The 21112-nt window shown below is 33.0% G+C and overlaps 2 long non-coding RNA genes across 7 annotated transcripts in view; one reads left to right on the forward strand and one right to left on the reverse strand.

Annotated features, from left to right (window-relative positions):
• LOC147760814 (uncharacterized) overlaps positions 1 to 13509 on the reverse strand; it is a 98482-nt gene extending 84973 nt beyond the window's left edge. For 3 of the 6 annotated variants that reach the window (XR_015335346.1, XR_015335344.1, XR_015335345.1), the window contains exons 1-2: positions 13383 to 13507; positions 5005 to 5089 (exon numbers count right to left, since the gene is read on the reverse strand). This is a non-coding gene — a long non-coding RNA (uncharacterized LOC147760814). Of the gene's footprint in view, positions 1 to 5004; positions 5090 to 5416; positions 5435 to 5737; positions 5989 to 13382 lie in introns of those variants that run through there. The other 3 variants (XR_015335348.1, XR_015335351.1, XR_015335347.1) reach the window with 3 other exon arrangements.
• Positions 1 to 21112, forward strand: part of LOC106157953 (uncharacterized) — a 38669-nt gene that overhangs the window by 9564 nt on the left and 7993 nt on the right. The window contains exon 2 of the long non-coding RNA XR_015335352.1: positions 4046 to 4096. This is a non-coding gene — a long non-coding RNA (uncharacterized LOC106157953). The remainder of the gene's footprint in view (positions 1 to 4045; positions 4097 to 21112) is intronic.

A 21112-nucleotide genomic window follows, 5' to 3' on the forward strand; every position in this document is an offset into this window, starting at 1 on the left:
CATGATTGAGGGAAAAGGATGGGGCTTCAAGTATTTTATAAGGCATCCTTTTTGCACTGCTGAAGAGACAGTGTATTTCAATGCAACTAAGAAAATTTTGTGAAAAAATTCACCTAAAGGAGAAACAGCAAAGGAAGTTCATGCAATTTTAATATCTAACGGTATTTACATTTCGAAAATGGACTTCAGGTTAAAAATCTTAAACCTCCAATCACTGTCATGATTTCTGTGCATACTGCTATTGTAACATATAACCTTATTGATTTCGTGTTAGGCGACATTGCAAGGCTGTAGCTCGCGAAGAATAAATTGTACATTTTTTGCTTTTATTTTATTTATGACCTTCCTTGTAACTACTGCTCTAGAACAGACTGCGAATCAGACTTGTACACATTTATAATAGATATTAATTCGATATTGTTTAATTATTTTCAAAAGTGCAAGTAGGTCCTGGCATTATAATCTACGAGTATTCAAATTGTATGATGTTTAAAAAAGAGCGTACTGAATATTATTTGTCACCCAGTAAAGTGCCTTTCAAATCTTTGCACATTGTGAAGGTCCGCACGCGTCTTGTATGTGCTCATTTATCCCAAAGGAACAAGACATTTCATCGCATCGCATGTAATTGACATATTTTTTATCGCAATCATATTTTTCTTCGACAGCTGGTAACTTTTAGTATACAAAAATATCACAAAGGAGAAATATGCATTTACATTGAAAGGCCATGAGAAAATGCAGATTTTACGCATTGAGTCAGGGTATTCTTATTTTTGTGTTTATAGTAACAAAGCGTCATCTTTCAAATTATACATGTTCAGTTTACATAAATGTCGTAATTCTTGATTGTTTGCCTAAATATGGTTTATTCCCATCGGGTACTCTATACAGAAATTAGCCGAATTCCAAAAACCAGGCAAAATATGAAATAAGCTCTCTCATACAAAAAAGCACCCTAAGCCTCTTGAGAAATCCCCGCCGCCTCTAAAATATACTTAGTTCTTTTGCTTGGTAACCAAGTATCCAATCAACAGATCCCTCTGTTAGACCAATCAACATTTTCGTTATAAAATGTTGTCCTACTGTGTGGGAGTGACATTCCCTTTTTATTTGGCCTGAGTATTCAAAGAACAGGACAGAAGCATTTCCCCCGGATCGAAGTTTCCAAACTTTGATAATGTACAGTCAAACACAGATAAATATTATATTATTCTTCAAGTGTAATCCTACACAAGGTAATGTCCTTATTAGATGGTATAAATTGCTCCCACATACCCACCGCTATCGTGTACACTCTAGTATCACCCAAAATATCATATACACATTTTTAGTTTTGTAAAAAAAAAAAAAACAAAAAAATAGACCGAAAAAACGCACGTAGGATTACCAATTTGTGTTTCTATTTATATATATTCTATACATATATTGCTCCCACATAACCATCGTTATCGTGGATGCTCTAGAATCATCAAGAATATTATATTCACGTTTTTAGTTTTGTAAAAAAAAAAAAGAGAGAGATAATAGACAGAAAATATGTACGTAAGATCACAAGCGTGTTCTTCCACATATTCTATATATTCTATACGACTGTGATATAAAAATGAAAAGCACCCGGAGAAGGGGAATATTTGTGGAACTATTTTTTCCATGTGCAGCTTGTGCGCCATTTAGAAAAGAAAGAGGAAAGCAGATATTTGAAAGTGGTGTATATTTTGTAAAAAGTATAGAATTTGGCTTTAAAGCTTTATTTCCACACATTTTTTGAGTGTACCCTACGATTACAGATAGACTTACTTGAAAATAACAAGAAAGGGAAAGCACTATTACCTTATGAAAGAATTGGCTTAGCAGGTCACCCCGCTACCAGAAGACATGTTTGTGTCATAAGGCAGAGGGAGGGAGAATTATTGATTAATTATTATTTTCAACGTTGTTCCGTTAATTCTTGATGTCAAAATCATCTAATTCATTCGCTTGAACATCATAATCCAAACACGTATTTCTCATAATATTTGTATAAATATATTTGTCTCCATATTTTCACATTACTATTTTTCGCCATTATATGTATCCACTCGAACTACTGTTACTTCCCTTTCAACCAAAGAAGTTAAAACTTTTTGATATTTAAGTCAGTAAATGTTATCAATTGCAAAGAGCGGTTCATTATAAAAATAATTCGCCACCTATGCTTTAAAATGAATCTAACTTCCTTCACAAGTTTCATAAAAGAAATTTCGCTAGACTTCACGCAGCCCATAACATGTGAACAATTTTCCCTTTACACGTTGAGATTTACTTCTTAGAGAGATAGTCTCGATGCAGATGTACATTCATCTTGGTTGGGAAATAATTTAGTATTCTCTGCAACCCTCATAAACATTTTATTTCATGCTTTCCTTTGAGGTTATTGCTGTTCTTTATTTCTTAAGAATATGTCACTCATCGCCCATTTCCCGCGCACATGGCCTAGCTCTAGCTCTGTTTATCGCCCTCGTCATATTATACGCAATTCTTTTCATGTGTTTTCTATGCCCTAATTAAACGGAGCAGTTTGCTGAGTTTGAAACAAAGCAACTCTGATCCCTTGCACTATTTTCAGTGTTTGCTCACCGTCAAATTGTTAACATCTAACTCCCAGGTTACCATAAGACGGAATAACTTTATTTTTTCTAAACTAAAAAAAGCCAAGCTAAGATTATATGCACTGATATAAGTTTCAAATAAAAAATATAGCAGGACTTTCCTCATTTAAATGTATAAAACTAGCCGTTAAGGTGATCGTTAATACTATGATCTAAATTTAAGAAATGCTGATGACAAAATCTACTTGAAATTTTCTCTTAGTGGTTCACTAAACAAAAAAAAAAAAAAATAAAAGAAAAGAATAAAAAAAAGAAAGAAAAGAAATACCAGCCTGCCAAACAGAGGGAATAATTAAAATAATAATAGCATACAAAGAGCGGAGATCAACAAAATAGTATAAATGAGTAAGCCGTGTATATTATTATTATCATATCGTTATTTTTTTCTATCTGTACAAAAAAAGCTAAAATGTGTTCAACATTCAATATATTGGAACAAAATAGGAGACGCACCTAACACCTGGTCACGAGCAGTCAACACACTGAGATAGCAGGAAGTTTTGGGGACATGTTCTCTAACAAAACATATAAGCCGGACTTCAAGTACTACATTATTGCAAAATATAAATATATTGGCATCACGTCCATTTGAAGACACCGATGTCACTCATCTTGATTCAAATAAGAATCAGATGCTTTGAAGTATCTTACGGTAAATGTGTAAGGTTATTCTAAAGCACATAATTGCTTTGGAGACATTTCCTGTGTTTATACGTTTTATGTTCACCTATATATTTCACTGTACCAAAGAGAAAGTTGATAAATAAACGCGTTTTTATATCTCCTTACCCGTGTAATGGATGTATTCATCTCACGTAAATTATATATATATATATATATATATATATATATATATATATATATATATATATATATATATATATATCCTTTTTAATATTCAATGTGTATTTGTGATACGTTTTTACTAATCAGATTATTTCAGTCTTGTACATTATCAATGAAACCTAATTAAATTTTGCTTCACATGTTCTCTCTTTTTTGATATTTTATTGATTTGTATGTCTTATTCTCATCAGCTATTCATTGTGTATTTGTTAAACATTCCTCATATCAAAATATTTCCTTTCACATAAATATTTCAGTTCAGTTTCTGCCTTTTTTATTGCTTCATGATCAATTAATATTAAATCAATATTTACTCAATGTAGAAATAAAAAGTTATTTCACATTATATAATATGTGTATATGCCACATTGGAATTGAACATGGATTCATTGAGATCTGTATAAACTTGAATTTAATTTTTATCTAAAAGATAGTGCAAATTTTCTCATGTGATTAATTAGTAATATGTGTTGAAATTATATAACTTCCATCAATAGGGAAAACACTAAAAAAGTGTGATATACTAACGTTTACTTTTTTGTTTGCAGATGGTACAGCAGTTGACAGGGCAGAAAAAAGGAGACGTGAAAAAGATACTGGTGAGTAAAATGTAGGCGTCACTTAAAAGCAACTACCCGGCGTGACCTAAATATTCTTCCCTAGGTGTTAGCTAGTCCAAAAGAGCACCGAACTCCTATTCATCAAAAACTGATTTCACGTGAGTTTAAATATGTCACATTTAGCAACTCGACCATGCTGCATTGAAATAAGCTGAAGCGTGATCATGAAAAAAGTTTTACAAAATAATACTAATAATAAATGCATTAATGTACACGTAGGAGAATCAGTGGTGGTAACATAACCAACAACATTTTCAAATTGTTTATTCAATATTTTGTACATTAGACAAAGCTAGTCATATGAACACTGAAGTTTGCAGCGTCTGAAAACCAACTTGTAACTTGAGGGTCATGTATTTGCCACATCTTAAGTAAAATCGGTAGACAAATCACAAGACGTTTTTTACAATAGTCGGAATAATTTATTTGAACTCTAGAGGTAAGCCCAAGAAATATAAAAAAGACTGGGAACTTAATATGGTTTGTCTGGTTTAGCTTTGGCTTGGAAACACTCGGCATAGGTAACCAATAGAGTGCTTGGTGACATACAAGAAACATAGCGTTGAGCTTTTGTACTTAAACTAAACTAACATGCAATCCAATTAGACGATAAAAAAGACTATATGCTAAAATGAAAGCATAACATATATGTTTGACGCACATTAAACTACATGCTTGAGGATTGTTTTTTATTTCGCAACAGCACAGACTAAACAATGAATCTTTACTGTTTGTTTTTTGAAACTATATTTATATGTGACAAATGACAAACGTTCTTTAATTGAAAATGTTATTTTATGTAGATGCAAAGCTAAAACAGACCGGCTATGTTAAAATTTATAAAATCTACTCGCAGAAATATAGGACAAATAATGTTTAATTCGAACCTTTCCTTTGGATTTGCTTGGCGGCAAAATGATGTCAACTTCCAGGCAGCATTGGGCACTTGTGAATGAGGGTGTGACAGCAAACCTGCAAAATGTTATTTGATTCACGTCAGTATAAAACATTCTATTTCCCGCCATTCCCTTGTACACCACGTCTCTTGTTTCAGCCTGAGTGTTAACAGGCGTGTTTTTTGGGCGGGAAACATGTCCAATGGCGTGCTGTCTTTTGATGAGTTCTGAAATTTAATTTCTGTACATGCATTTAACGCGACAACAGAAAAATACTACCAACGGCTTGATATAGTGACTTTATAAAATTTCTGAAAAAATACACTGTGCGTACTTGTTAAAGATTTTCCCACGTAAACACAATTTAAACACAGCGGTTAAAGTGCTCATCTTATTTCATCACCTTGTATTACAATTGCTTTTTATCCCAAATAAACGCTGTGATGTCTATCCGGCGATATGATCAGGCTTGTAAGATACCAAGCCAAAGGAAACTCCGACGAAACAAAAATTACGCGCCATTACTCCTCTGGCAAATAATACGTTACCAGTGGCTCCATATTGCCCGAATATGGCCGCAAGGGAGAATTGCACATTACTGAGAATGGTTAAACAGGACATAGGTCAGGCTCTAAAAAAGACGATTGCTACTCGTAAGGCATATCCGCCACGTAGCAACAGTAACGTTCGTTGATATTTTTCGCAAAAATTAGCTGGGGTATACCTGAAATATAGCGCAGTCCTTTGCTGTATAGAAAAGTGTCTCGTTCCCTCGCCGACTGCGTGCTCTCAGTCGCCATCTTGAGGTTGAAGTGGACTGGACTTTGAAAAATAAACCTCATCCGGGGCGAAAGGAGGAGATCAGTGACGTCACGGACCGGTTCTAGGTCATCAGTAGCGAGGTTTTTTTACACGATAGGTCTGTTTTGTCAGGTGTTTTCACGACCCTCTTCATGTAGGTGTTCGTAAAGGTACACAATGGCTCCCCATGCAAACTCATTTTATTTTATCAGCTGCCTATGAGGCACAGCGTCACGTGCTTGAAAGCCGCGACCTGGTTTTAGGGCATAAGGTTACGCATAACATCAAATCTGAATTTCACTAGAAGAAACGCTACTTTGTGCATAATTAAGCAGAAAAAATAATAGGAGCATCCTATTGTTCTAATGGAACCCAAACATTGTTGTGCACACGTAGTGGGAATGCTTAATCAATGCTTTGCGTTGCTGTGTATGTGATTACAAGGAAAATAGACTTCTGTGTTCATGCTGCATACATTAACCCTCAGCCCATTATGTCGACTGTATGGTGAATGCACCATAGTAGCGAGCAAAGGGCAGCATCCGCCGACATGGATTGATAGGCTTCCAAACACTGCCTCAAGCTGCAGACTAGGCATGCTTTGTACTGATAGAATATCGGGTCATACGTACTTCCCTCAAAATATTACGTATGCATGTATACGAGCAAATCAAAAACTAATTTTATAATTCTTTTCTTGGATTTCCAATATGCTTCGTTTCACTGTTTTTCAAATGAACTCCATTTGGTGTTTCCAGTGGTACATCTAAACACCTGGTCACAAAAATAAGAGTCTTTTTTGTGATTCACACAGATAATGGTTTGGGTAAACTATTTAATTACCATAAGGATGTGTTTGGACATAGAAATGTTTGATTATGCTTATTTGAAATTAACACAGCCTTGGGTAAATTTTATACCAATGTGCTGTGTGCTCATATATTAGTACACTAGCAGGTCACGTATAATTTGCATATATATCTTTTCATGTTATATTCTAATAGATTGGTTTTTTTAGACTACATACCCTTTGCAGTGGCTTAAGAGGCAATCGACACAGAAAAACAAAAAAAAATGTGGAAGGGTTATTTACATTTAAAGGAACCAATGCCGAATAAATTTCACCCCCACAAGAGACTACTGTAGACAAGATGGCCGCCTATGATGGCTATACTAATCTTTGAAAGTAGTAACGAGATAGATATATTACAGCATGGAAGGCAATTAACATACAAAATATCTGGATACATGCCACAAAAGTGTTTTAACCCACGGTTGTGATATGACTGTCAATATTTCCCCACCCTACTCAAATGGCATTTCCACATTTTGTACAACAAAGGTATACTGTATTTTTGGAAACTTCACACGCCAGGCCTATTGTACCAAGTTTGATAAAGATATTGTTAATCATAGAATATGGTATGTTTGTATTTATAGCTCTCTATTATACTAAGGACTCCATATTTTTCACACCATGAAGTATGTATATTCCATAGAGAAGTTAACATGCTGTAACTGACTAAACCACTAAATGTTGTCTGCTGTTGTGAACACCATATTTGTAACTGAATTTTTGAATGTTTCTGATTATCCTCTTCCCAGTTGTATTAGGCATTTCTTCTACATGTACATGCACGATAGTAAGGCACAAAGGAGAATATTTCATGATAATCCCTAGCTGTGCCGTAGATGATATAGGGAAAATATCGACATAATTGCAGTTAACATGCCCTATGGAACCAACACAGATAACAGTAGAAATCTACCTCTGCTCATGACCCATATCTTTAAGCTTCGTATTTAAACGTTTTATGAAACGAATGTTACCATATAAGACTTGGAAGTAGTCAATCGAATTCTATGAAAACATGATTATGTAATGTATATTCACATAGTATGAGTGTCTTTCGATTCCTCCTACTTACAATCAAACAGAAAGTTGAAATATAATATTACAATTGGTACATTCATTTGTCTTTTTAATTTTCAGTATACTTTTATCCATTCATTTATGCAGCATTTGATAGATTTAAAATAATGTTTGGTTGAGTTTAAAATTTTCATAACACCAGCTTATTTTAACAAGTAAGCGGTAGCAACATTACACGACTCCTCTTATATTTTTCCTTGCTTCTTTTATAAAACAGAATTTTTATCCAAACTTTATTCTTAATGGTGACGACCTGTTTTTATCAGATAAGCTTTTCTAGTATTATACACATGATAGCATCTACTTTGGGTGTGTTGCGAGATTTGTCTTTTCAGTTTGAAGCGTAAATTTGTATATATTGTATTGTATATTCAGACGCAAAATATGCGTGTGTTTGTGGGTTTGCGTGAAGGGAGTCTTTTGATGAAAAAAGTGCATACACACAACCTATTGGTTTCCAGTTGGCTTAAAAAGCCTTTATAAAAAATATACCGGTCTAGATACCAAAATATGGGTACATAATGAAATAGCTATGGCAGAATGTCTGCTCTTTGCAGGAGCCACACTAATAAAAATACGACTCTGTTGAATTTTGAGTTTGAGAAAAGATCAAATAAATAGTTTTGGTACATATGACAGCCGGAGCTCGTTTTCAGTTTATATTCATTTGCTATTTTCTTTTTCTTCACTTATGGTATGTTTAAAACTGATAGTAAATCCATGCATTTTTAATTTATTTTATATATATATATATATATATATATATATATATATATATATATATATATATATATATATATATATTTTTTTTTTTTTTTTTTTTTTTGTGTAAAAATGTTTAGATATTTTTTGTTTCATAATTTTTAACATATATATATCTTTATCGTAATAAGGCAGCATTCATTCAATATAACGTTGAAGAAACAATCTTTCAAAATTTTGACAAATTATAAAAAAAACTTGGATGTATGCCATAAAGCAAATTGCACTTATTGTGTTTGGTTTCATATCTTTCCTAACTCTCACTTCGTTTTTTTTATTTATTTATTTATTTATTTATTTATTTATTTTTTACATATTCACCAGACTATTATCCGGTATATCTAAGAAATAATAAGACTGCAGTACTGTAAAAATATTCAAATTATGGTTGGATGCTATTTGCCACTGTGTTATGTGAGTGTTGTAAACACTCGACCAAAAAAGTTGGGAAACATCGTTATTTTGAATAATTATAAAATAACCATATGAGCTGAAGTGACTATTTTTACCAAATATTGATGAATCATGCACGTTACTTTTTGAAATGTTTGTAAGGAAAGGAACTCTGTGGGAATTATAGCGACATAGATGAATGTAGGGTCAAATTTCATTTTCACAATTCATGCAAATGGATTGACAAAGTTCGAGTAAGTCTTGATAATAAAAAGTGGAGGCTTCACACGATACTTATGCTGAGCAACATGAATACTCTTTTTTAACTATAGCCTACATACCGTGTGCTTAAAATAAATATCTATACTTTTTAGTGTTATAATTTTATAATTATTCATAATGACTATAGTTCCGAACTCTGCCATAGCAGAGATAGCAGCCCTGTCTTCTTAAAATTTAACCTTTGTTTTCTTCCTCACATATAGAATTGGTACAGTTCTTTAAATGTAAATCAAATGAAACAATATACAAAACTTTCTGCACTAAGTCCAGTTTAAAGGTCTTTTCTAGGCACATCGGCATATAATTTCTTCGAAAAATGTTGTTCAGTTTATAATTTGTCAAATTTTGTTCGTTTTAAAGATAAATTTGTAAACTAATTTTTTAATATTAAACGTAATTCATTACTAGTGTTTTTATTTATTTCATTCTAATTAAATGATCAACTTATGGTGTAGTGATTAATGTATATGACGGATACTAAACTAATTTTCTTGGGTGCAAATCTGTAAAGGAAGACACTACGGCGTTGTTATGTATTTTGCAAAGACAAAAGTACTCAAACAAAGTGCCAACTTATTAGCATATACCTACCTAGAATTTTTGCCAGTCCATATCTTTTTAATCGAAGTTAAGCTTTTTTTTTTACTTTATTCTTTAATCTCCTTTTTGTCACGTGATATGCGAGGAAAAGAGTAAACAACACTTGTCGCACGTCGAAGGAGTATGACATGTTTTCTTTCCTAGCCGCCCTTTTAATATGGCCTGCTTCTGTAAAAGTTTTTAAACAAAAGTACGAAAGGGTACTTACTGCAAATGGACGTGGTAGATGCAGGTTGAAGACATATATTCTAAGAACGAACACTCTGTTATTTGTTCTCTGTTAGCCTGTCAAATGACAGAACAGAATTCTTTCCTCTTTCCAGACTTGCATACGGTGACATCTTAAAATTCAAATTTTAATTTTTATGCAAACCTTCCAGCGTGTATTGGATACTACTTGGTAACATAGTAAAGCCAAAATGCAGTTTGTATATTGCATTGTGACGAAGCAGACAAGAAAACCAGATTTACATTGCAAATAGTGCGATGTTGCCAGTGCTCTTAACAAAGAAGCATTCTATTCACTTTTAGCAAAGAGTCACACACACCCCTTTTATTTTTAGGGGGAGGTGATTTGTCTGTAAGTAACATGATAAGACTAGATTAACTGACTCCATGAGGCTCAATTATTCTATAAAACGATGTACAATTGTTTTTAATAGTTATGTTCTAATACCAACTAAAGGAAATTTCTTTTTAAAAGCTTTATCAAAACGTAAGAGGGGAAAATGAATTAGAAAGAACATTTGAATATCATATGAAATTCATTATGATTCACCTGTTGCAAACTCACAGCATGTTGGTCACTGAAAATACCGTGACTGAATTAGTTACGTCACCGCTCATGGGAACCACGTGGTGACCCTTTGGTGACCCATCAGTCACCATCCAAAGCCTTCTTGAGAGGAAGGCAATGTAACGATAAACATAGTGTGGACAGACATTATGAGTCTAAATGCAAGTACTTAGATTCCAGAAAGGATTTTTAATTTTTAATTCTTAAAAAGATATGTCGTTTTACACGCCTTTTCCCCTTTGGTACAAAAACTCTTGAATTGTGAAAAATTCTAAGAATGGTTTCGTCCAGTGGTCGTCAAATATTCTTTCGGGATTATTATTATTACAACTGTTAAGTGCCACCTGGTACCACACAGAAATGTAATTTATTCAAGAGACATGTTGGTGCATTTGTCCACATCTTAGCTGGCCGCAGGGATTTAGAAAAGGATGATTTTATTCTCCTGTATGTTTGGAATTATGAGTTAAACAGTGATGTAAAGAAAGAAATCCAGTATTTTACGTCATATAAGACATAACTTTTGTTAAGGTCCAAAGGAGGAAAACCAGATTTTTTAAGTTAGATAAATTGTCACTCTTGCGAAGAGAATGGTATAGCCACACCCACAACAAAACCATATGCACAGGAGGTTAACCTTACATTTAATTTGCTAATTATAAATTAGCAATCACTAATAATAAATCAACGAACATTTAATTAGTTTACTTTGCGCAAAGGGGAATATTTTCCACCATGCTTTTCGTAACCACAATCACGCTATCTTTACATGGTAACACGCAGCTTCTATACAGTTCAGGAGAACCTTAACCATGACTATCGGTTTCTATAGTTACTTGTGTTTCTTATGGTGCACTGTGTGTGTAAACTCTAACAACGAAATATTTTGGATTGTCTATATTGTGTAATTTGTATATAATCACAACCGAGAGTTTACTTGGTGGATTTCAGTTTCACTTTTGGCATATAAGTATCAATCTATCTAGATGTAGACATTAAAATAAAACTAATTGTCTATAGAAAATCATTTTATAGATCATGTTCTCTTCATAAATAAAACCGGTAATTCAAGTTTTGATAATTTTTTTTCGTAGAATTTGAGACAATACTGACTACACATTTTGAAATCTTTGTGTCTGTTGCTCGAAAAATTAAACGCTCAGAACAAATCCCGTCATTTAAAAAATCACTCAATGAATTTTATATTTTAAACTGTAGGCAATTTAACACACAAACGAAACTGTCGACCAAAGTTTTCCATTACCATGCCAAATATAAAGTGTGAATATTTAATCAGGACGTTTAACAACTAAAAATGCGAATTTGACATGTTAAAACGTGTGTGGATCCTAATGATAAAAAAAAGCAACATGTAAAGAATTTGCAAACGCAATAATGAGTTGCATCGTGAACCCTTCTAATTCCTCACGGCTCATTTAGTGTTTTCAATGCAAAATGGCACATCCCAAATTGAAAAATGTGGAAGGCAAATCTTACAGTAAACCTTTCATTTTAACGGGATTTAACAGGATTTCTTTTATGCCTGGTTAAATTCTTGGCTACGTTATATTCTAGAATATTGTTATATCTAGTTTTGCTTTTTCCTTTTTAGATAAGGTGACTTTTATTTAATGTTAAGGTAAATATTTGAGAAATAAAATGTTAAGCTTGCGCTTTCCATAAAATCCAAAGCGTTCACTTTACAAATTTAAAAAACAACAATGCACGTTTTGAAAATTAGAACCAAATTAAATTGATTACCACAAAGAATCTTGTCGTCATTTATATGTTAAATATTGATTAAGCCAAGTGGACGTAGTTTGCAAAAGAGCACACCCTTTGCAAAGATGATGAAAAAAATGGATGAGAAAATAAAAAGGCAAAAAGGGAATATCAAATTTCTCGTGAATTCTTCTGATATTTAATAGCAATATATTCATTTTAATTCCCAATCTTCCATGGTAATTTTTTTATAAAAGCACTCTTACTCTTCCAAGAACTATTTTTCACACGATTTTTTTTTGTTTTCGTAACGACAGAAGATTCAGCAATGGGATGCACTACTTATTACATATGAATTGCACGTTGGCACATCATAATTGTTATATATATATATATATATATATATATATATATATATATATATATATATTAAAGTCAACGTGAAAATTTATTTTTACGAAATTGCGATATTCCCCAGTGTTATTTTTTAAATAAAAGCATAAATACTTATCTGACTATACTTTTCGCTTGGTTGTTATTTCATGTTAACATGACAATTTCGTAAAAATTGTATTCGTCTATTTACACATAGCATTGAAAATGTAGTCGTAAATTTGCCACAAATAAGAATTAGGGTGATTTGGTATCAGGCGTACAAATATTTTATCTGTGCCCCACGCCGTTGTGTTCACACTTAAGCTAAGAAATATCCCCACATGCATTTTGCAAAGAATTTTTTTAAAAATCTCTCTGAGGTTTTCAATAATATATATGCAGATTTTGAAAGCTGTTACCTTAAACGACACTAGGTTTTCCAAGTTTATGTGAATTAGTGCTTAAATGATATACTTGATATTTTGCTACTTTATGATGTTTTATACTTGAGTCTTATATTTGTAAATTCTGTATTAAACTCATTTATATCGATTTAATGAAAGTTGATCCGCTGTTTTTTCTAAAAAAAATTAAACGATGTTGGATGGTACAAAACATTAGTGTTTTTTATGGATAAGCCTAATATTTATTTGTGGTATTTAGTAATAATTGGTTTTGTAATATGCTGCCTGCCTATTTTCATACCTTGTGGTCGCTGTATGTAGCATTGCTCATGTCTCTGCTTCCTTTCCTCTGTCCTTGTCAGGTCTTAATTGCCCTGTCCACCTTCCTATAGGCTTACATCTGGTTCCAATAATTCGTTTGAAAAAGGATCGGGCCCTATATCCCCGTCACTGATGAAAACAAAAACAGCAGCATCAGTCAAAATGGCTGCACGTGCCGTATCCTCATTTTAATTTCATGTATATATAAAACGACGCCTTGTATTTAACTTTCAAACTGGACGAAAAGAGATCGGTGCCTTACGTGGTTTTTGTTTCCTTTCTTCGTTGCTGCCACATCTTCCAGGCGAGGCCAATGTGGTGTGGTGTGAGAGGGTTTCTGATCACAACTCCTTAGTTTGATGGATAGAAATGAAGAAACATCCATCCCTGTCCAAGGCAGTAGATTTTCAGTTGGAAATAAGATGAGAACGCCCATTCCTGTCCAAGGAAATGTGTTTGATAAAGACAGAACGTGAGTTATATTTCAATAAAAATCTAAGCTTCCGCAATTATTAAAGTTCTTGATCAAAGCATTATGTACTATGTGACGATAACGGTTGGGGTAGTTTCCTGGTAAATATACATATACTTCACGTCACATCGTTGCCTTGTTCCCGTGACAGGGACTCAGTTATGTTTTAAACAAAAACAGAAAAAATCAAGAGATGCAGAGATTCATTTGCAAAATAGGTCCTCTTAACAACGCGATCAAAGATCAATTGCTTTCATTTGCTCCCAATTTGCGCTCTGTTCTACTTATTGCAGCTACCACCCCTTTCAACTTTAAAATTTCATAGGTTTTTTACTGTTGCTCGACCCCAATTACTTGAAATGACTGCTCCAGTGTTGTTTCAGTTAAAAGCCAACAAAGTTTTTTATTACACATTGTGTTAACGAAGGGTATACGTATTATTTTCTCAAAAACAATGCATAGTCGTCTGTTTCAGAGAGATGAATGGGAGCCCCACTTTGGCAAACATATACCAAAATAGATAGAATAAACTTGTTGGTAGTTGTTGATTAACCTTTACAGAATAGTACTGAATTAATAAATGCACCTTGTGATTATATAACATTATAACACACAAAAGTTAACGTTGAACAGCCATAAACAAAACAGTGAAACATTGTAAATGGCACAAAACCCATGTACTCGGATTTAGCCAAGGGGAAATTCAGAAGTTATGGATCACATATGTTAAGCTATGTAATTTTGATGTCTTTGACAAACAGACGTGCTCTGTTGGTTGTAACAAATACGATAAACTACAGACTTCGCATGGGATTTTGAACTTTGCAGAATCAATTGATAATGGGTCATAAAGTGATATTTACGAAGGTGATATTTAATTATTTATATACATCATTTTTCAGTGACTCTGACCTTTACACACACACACACACACACACACGTGCACACACACACGTGCACACACACGTCTAAAAGTAGCAATTTTATGGTACTATTTATACGAAAGGTGGTGAAGCAGCGAATGGACTTGCTATGAGTTGGTTTGCGATTAAATGATTTATATGGTGCTTCTTTAATTGCAAACACATTTTTGAATATTAATAGTTTCTCTTTGGTCACATCTGCTATTCAAAATAAGATACAAGTCAATCCAAGAACGAATTGCATTAGCTGTGGTCTGAGCTCAGTAATTATCATAAACTCTTTACGAAATCAGCTTAAATCATAAGTCTTTTGCATACCAATATTTCTGTCTACCAGAAGAGGGAATTTGATAGGCACCGCAATATTGGGGTACAAATACCTCTGATCCCTTCTGTTCTTGTGAAGAATCTGTTCAAGGTTCACATGAAGCATCATTTTTTTTTTTTTTTTTTTTTTTGTTAGGCCTAAGTCTCTTCACTACTAATTGATGATCAACTGACGCAAAGGTACTTGGGGTTGTGCGAAAAGGGACAAGAAGCATAGCTAGAAGGTAGAACAGACACGCGTTTGCTAAGATAAAATTCTTAGGAAAAGGTAAATGTTCGTTTTCATTGTAAATCAACTCTCATACAATGCCTTGACCGAATTTCGTGATGTTTTCACAGAATTCAAATATACTGTGTAATGTTGTGTCCTTAAATACAATTATAATCTTTGGGGTTATTACATTAGAATACCTCAGGCCATTTCGCATGTTGTTGGTTTGAGATGCCTTTTACAGTCTTTTGTTATATAATTACTCGAGCAGAGAACACTGTGCGTTCCTTTTAAGACGCGCAGTCCCTTGGGCGAAACACTGGGTAATTAACAGTGCGACGCGTGAAATTCAACACCGAAGCGTTCCCATCTTCATAGCAATTGCAAATCTTCCCCTTCAAACGCTGGGGCATACTTGTTTATGCTCTCACGCGTGATATCTTGGCAAAGTGTCTTAATGTCTTGAAAGACGGAACGCAGATGCAATATCTGGTTGTTGTCTGATATGACACGTTGAATATGGTCTTAGAAACTCGCTCTCTCATACCTGAAATCAACCTATCACACTTTTAAACCGCCTGAAACTAACACACATCACACATGGAGATTTAAGTACATGCGTACCTTCAGACTAGTTCGAACTTGTATCTCAACTATTATAGTAAGTTTTAATATCTAATTTAATATTGCGCCTCAAAAATTCAGTTTATTAACTAGAGAAAGTAGTTGTAGGTTTACTTCTTTACTTACTTGTTTATAGAAGGCATTCTCGTCTGCAGACATTGAAACAATTGAAACAAACGTTCTTCTCAAATTCCTGTAACATCTTTGTATGTAGTGATGTTACATGATAGGTCATACTAGTAACAAGGCCTTGTCTTTATTTATTTATTTATTTATTTATTTATTATTATTTTTTTTAAATATTCTGCTAATAGATGCTTCAGATATCTTTAAAATTGGAAAATTGGTTTACAATTTTTTCTATGCCTCGAATGTATATATACATATCCCTCCATATAACAACTGTTACCCTTATGCATACCCTTTTGCAGAATAGTAGAACACCGTCAATAAGCAGAAAAAAGACAGACACGGGGTAGAATCTGAACTCGCATACAAACACATACGTAACTAAGCCAAGATGCCAAGTTTTGACTGAGGCATTTAGCAAGTCTATCTTTACCGTTTAAGATTGGCAGGTAATCTACCGCATGCATTACCCTTTTTGTCTATCTCTGACGGGGGATATGAACTGGTTTATATTAAAGTAGGGTCCATCTTACATAATAAACACACTAGTTAAATGTACTGGAGGTTTAGTAATATTTATCGTTCAAATTTCGTTTTTCAGCCAGTTTAAGAACGTGACAACATCTTTCGTAAATACAGTAGGCATCGTTGCACATGCCTCCAACTCGTTGTTATAATGAAAAACTCCCATGCAAGAATCCTTTGCATTATTTATCCTGCTGATGTACATTTGCCTTGTCCAATATATCCCCCAGCAACACGACACACGGGCACGATCAGTTTGCAGCCAAAGGGAGATATATATTCCGTGCGAAATAGTGGTTCCATAGTCTGATTTCCTAAATGCTTTTTTAACGTTCACATATATGGCAGACAAATTTAACATACATGAAAGACAAATAATTTTGTATCGCTGACACATTATTTTAAATTCCGAAACAACACATTAACTTTAACGAAAAAATTACGAAAATGTATAGGCGTACACGAACACTGCACCGCGCAATGATCGAAAAAAGCCTTAATTTAGCGTACTCTATAAAAGTAGTGTTCTATCACCAAAGTATACTGTCTTTTTGTTCGATTTATATTGAAAAATAAGCTAATAGTGAGCTTTATCTACTTAAAATAAAAGTGTTTATAACCGCATTATATATTATGGCACCAAGAATATCACCAACGCACCTCTTCGCATTGTGGTTTTAAAATTGTGATTGTTGCAAAATTTATGGGCGATCTCATGTGCCAGAATTTAAACAATAAAAAAATAATAATAAATTAAATGTTTCCAAGAACTTTCATTTGTATTGTAGAAATCGGTCTTGATAGCTATGGCTTAAAGGAAATATAAAACAGTTATCAGACCTGCTTTTTCTTAATTGGTTTACCACAAGTTTACAAGTTGATTATCAATGGGTAGACGATAGTATGAAGAATGGAAATGTTAAGGTTTTTAGAAAAACGATGAACTCCACATTTTCACAGTTGCAAAATAGTTGAGACTGATATCTTAAGGTAATGCATTCCATACATACTTAAAAATCATATATTCTTAATTTTTACGCAGATGATATGTGCATACATACATACATACTTTTTAGCTAGCACACATTTACGATATACAGGTACATGTATACGATGAATTAAATTCCAGAATTATACTCGGGTGATATACACTTGTATTTTGTTTTGTTTTAAGATCCACATAGTTGCTATATAAAAATATGATATCTATTGAATGCTACAATTTCGTTTGACTTTTTAAAGTGCTCATGAGTTGTTAAGTTACTCTCTGTTGCTAAACACATGGACGGTACTGATTGAATTCTTAATATATCCTTTGCTAGAAACATCAGCAGGGATTCACAACTTCCCTGGTAAATACTAGAACGCCAACTGCGCTTTTTACTAATCTTATTTGCATCTTTGATGACATTTATGTCAGAATAACAAATTTAAATTGTGCATTTATAGACAACCCTTAATCAGCAAGTAAGTAATTCGTCTTCAATTTATATCCCAAAGTGTACATTATTTTCTAGTTAATTTTAACTTTTAATAAGCCTAAATTGCTTGTATATTCGTGTGGATTCCTCGAAATATGATCAGTGATATTGTTTAAATTTGGAAGTGTTAAAATATAAATGTATTTAGCTAGCTGTACTTTCCCTTGAAATTTCATGATAGTATACAGTGCAGAAAGCATCTGAAACTAGTGAAATATATGTTGATTAATTTAACATCTTATAGTAGAGTTTTTCTTTATCTGTTGTATCTGCGCACACTCACGTATGCCCCTTCTTTGGTTCTCAATTGCCCAAATTGCACATAAGGAAAATACAAAAAAAAAATATTAGTTGGTGGTGTGATTAGAGTACACCTGGATAATTCACATACGCCTAAGAAATTAAGGGATTCCTATTTTCATTTCTAAACATATGGTTAATATATATATATTGTGGATCACGAAATACCACTGTCACCACGCTAATTGAGAAATTCTTTTTTCATTACTGGAATATTTTGTAAAATTCCGTTATTTATAATTAAAAAAGTATATAACCTGATGCCCTTGTCCTCATGTCAGTGTTATTTGAATTATTTCAGAGTAGCTTTTAGACAGCGTTTTCGAAATATATGAAGAACTAATACTAAAACCATTTTAATGGAAGTTATATTGGTAAACAATCCAGTTGTTGATAATATTACTTAAAATTTAGAAGTGGGTTTGACACGTTTACAAATATCTGATTGCATAACACATTAAAACAAAATTCATTTTAAAATATCAGTATCCCTTGTATTTTTGATCTCCCCAAATGACTTACAAGAATGAAAAAAATTAAAATTATTCATTGATGTTGTCTTCATGATTAACGTTTCAATATAACTAGAATATGACAATGACCTCTATATCAAATTGATTCCATATACTTTTTTACCTGAGAGTAAGTGGTTGCATGAGAATGGTAAACATGTATTCAAAATGTTTTACAACAGCATTTTAGCCCTGATGATAAAGATATTATGTAACATGTTTGTAATAAAATGAAATTCTACCTTCTATCTTGAATACATTGCTGTGTATTTCTGAATGTTTTTATTTCGTGAACGTTAAAAAAACGCGGTTGAAATGTGCAGAGAGTAACTTCATTTTTGATCAGAAATAACATAATTGTGGTCATATTTAACCTTGCTTCAGTGCTTCCATTTATTTTAGTTGGACTAATCACCCGCATAACATTACTAGCATATTTTCCACGTCAGAAGAGGTTTAAGGAATACGTTTAGGGATGTAATCAAAACAATGCCTCTGGTAAATATTTTAAATAGGAAAGTAAGATGTCAAAAGAAAATTATAACAATTAAATAACTAAATAAGGGGTTATATAAAAAATCCTGATAAAAACTGTAGCTCTATCTAACTCATTGAAACAGGGCACAACATTGCTTGGTAAATAAACGTATAAATACACGTTAAATTATCTTGTGTCAGTGGCAATCAAGCGTTTTTTTAAAATAATTACGTAAATAGATATTTACTATCTTAACAATTCAATATATATGTATATACTGACAGCTGCTATTACGTGGTAACATTTTTATCTATAACTGAGTTCACATTACGGCTTACGTCAAAACTTGATTTAATAACGGTCGTTTGAGCCTACATCATCCCCAGATTCATCAGTAATTGTCTTCCTAAGTAAGAATATTTGTCCTGTTTCACGAAATAGATTTCATAACTATGTATATTTAAACTATTATTGACGCAATGCTTATAGAGGTTTTGGAGATTTTGGAATATTAATTTTATTATTTATTTTATCCCTAGATTTTCTCATTTGAAAAATATAAACGAATATGGAACTTAATAGTCAAATAAAACTATGCAAAACTTCAAGCCCAGTTATTATTTTACCTTAAACACCTGCAAAGAAAAGCATTTTCAATGCACAAAATGAAGAGGAAAATATCACATTGTTATCTGGTTTATCAGTCTCTTTGTACATCAGTGTATCTCTACGTATTTCTCTTTGTGCACTTTCCATCATCCTTTTTTTTATTATTTTCATTAAGTTTTCTACTGTGCACCCTTTCACACGAGAACTTTACTCGCAGGCCCATAGACAGAAGGGTTGGGTGGAGTTGGGTTCGAACATATCGCACTTTTAGCAAGGCAAAGGTCCGCTCTGAAACAAAATTAGGTCAAGGCTCCGTGTCTAGGGTCTTGGTTCACTTTTTCAGAAACATCCCCCACCTCTTGAACCCCCCAAGTCAGAACCTGGGCACTGTAGCAGTTTAATGACATTTCAGTCATGAAAATATTTCAAGCTTTGTTTAAAAATTACATTTCGTTACATTACATGTTTAATTTTTAAACAGAGTAGAGGAAATTATTTCTAAATTTCTAAAACTATTTCTACATGGTTATATGTGAGATATGTTTACAGCATATTTGGCATTCTTAAAATGATGAAAAATTTTACAACCAATGACTTCCTGCCCAATATTAAAATCTCTTTCCACGGGCTATTTTGTCCCTAGTCTTCGTGTCACATCTGTAAATCAAATACCGACACTTCTATTTGAAATAATACACAAGACCTTTTTTTTCAAGATAAAAATGTCGTATAAAATATGTGACAGATGTATTATGTCGCATTTCCTTTAACGATTATGCTCGTCAACAAGTGTAATTACAGTATTTCCTATAACACTGACATGTTCAGTATCCGAAACCTTTAAGCTACATCACTAATATTAACTAAGGTCCGCCCTGAGTCAAAATTAGACCAAGGTTCCAGGTATAGGATTGTGGTTCAATCTTTCAGAAACACCTCCACCTCTTCAAATGACAGGCCACAAGCCAAAGTCGAGAGTTGGCCTTGCCTTTAGGACTGAACATGTGAGTGTACTTATATATATATATATATATATATATATATATATATATATATATATATATATATATATATATATATATATATATATATATATATATTAGATATCAAAGTAAGTGA

The sequence above is a fragment of the Lingula anatina genome, chromosome 7 (assembly GCF_051362555.1).
Source record: "Lingula anatina isolate TDL-2025a chromosome 7, LinAna3.0, whole genome shotgun sequence".
NCBI classification, from domain to species: Eukaryota; Metazoa; Brachiopoda; class Lingulata; order Lingulida; family Lingulidae; genus Lingula; species Lingula anatina.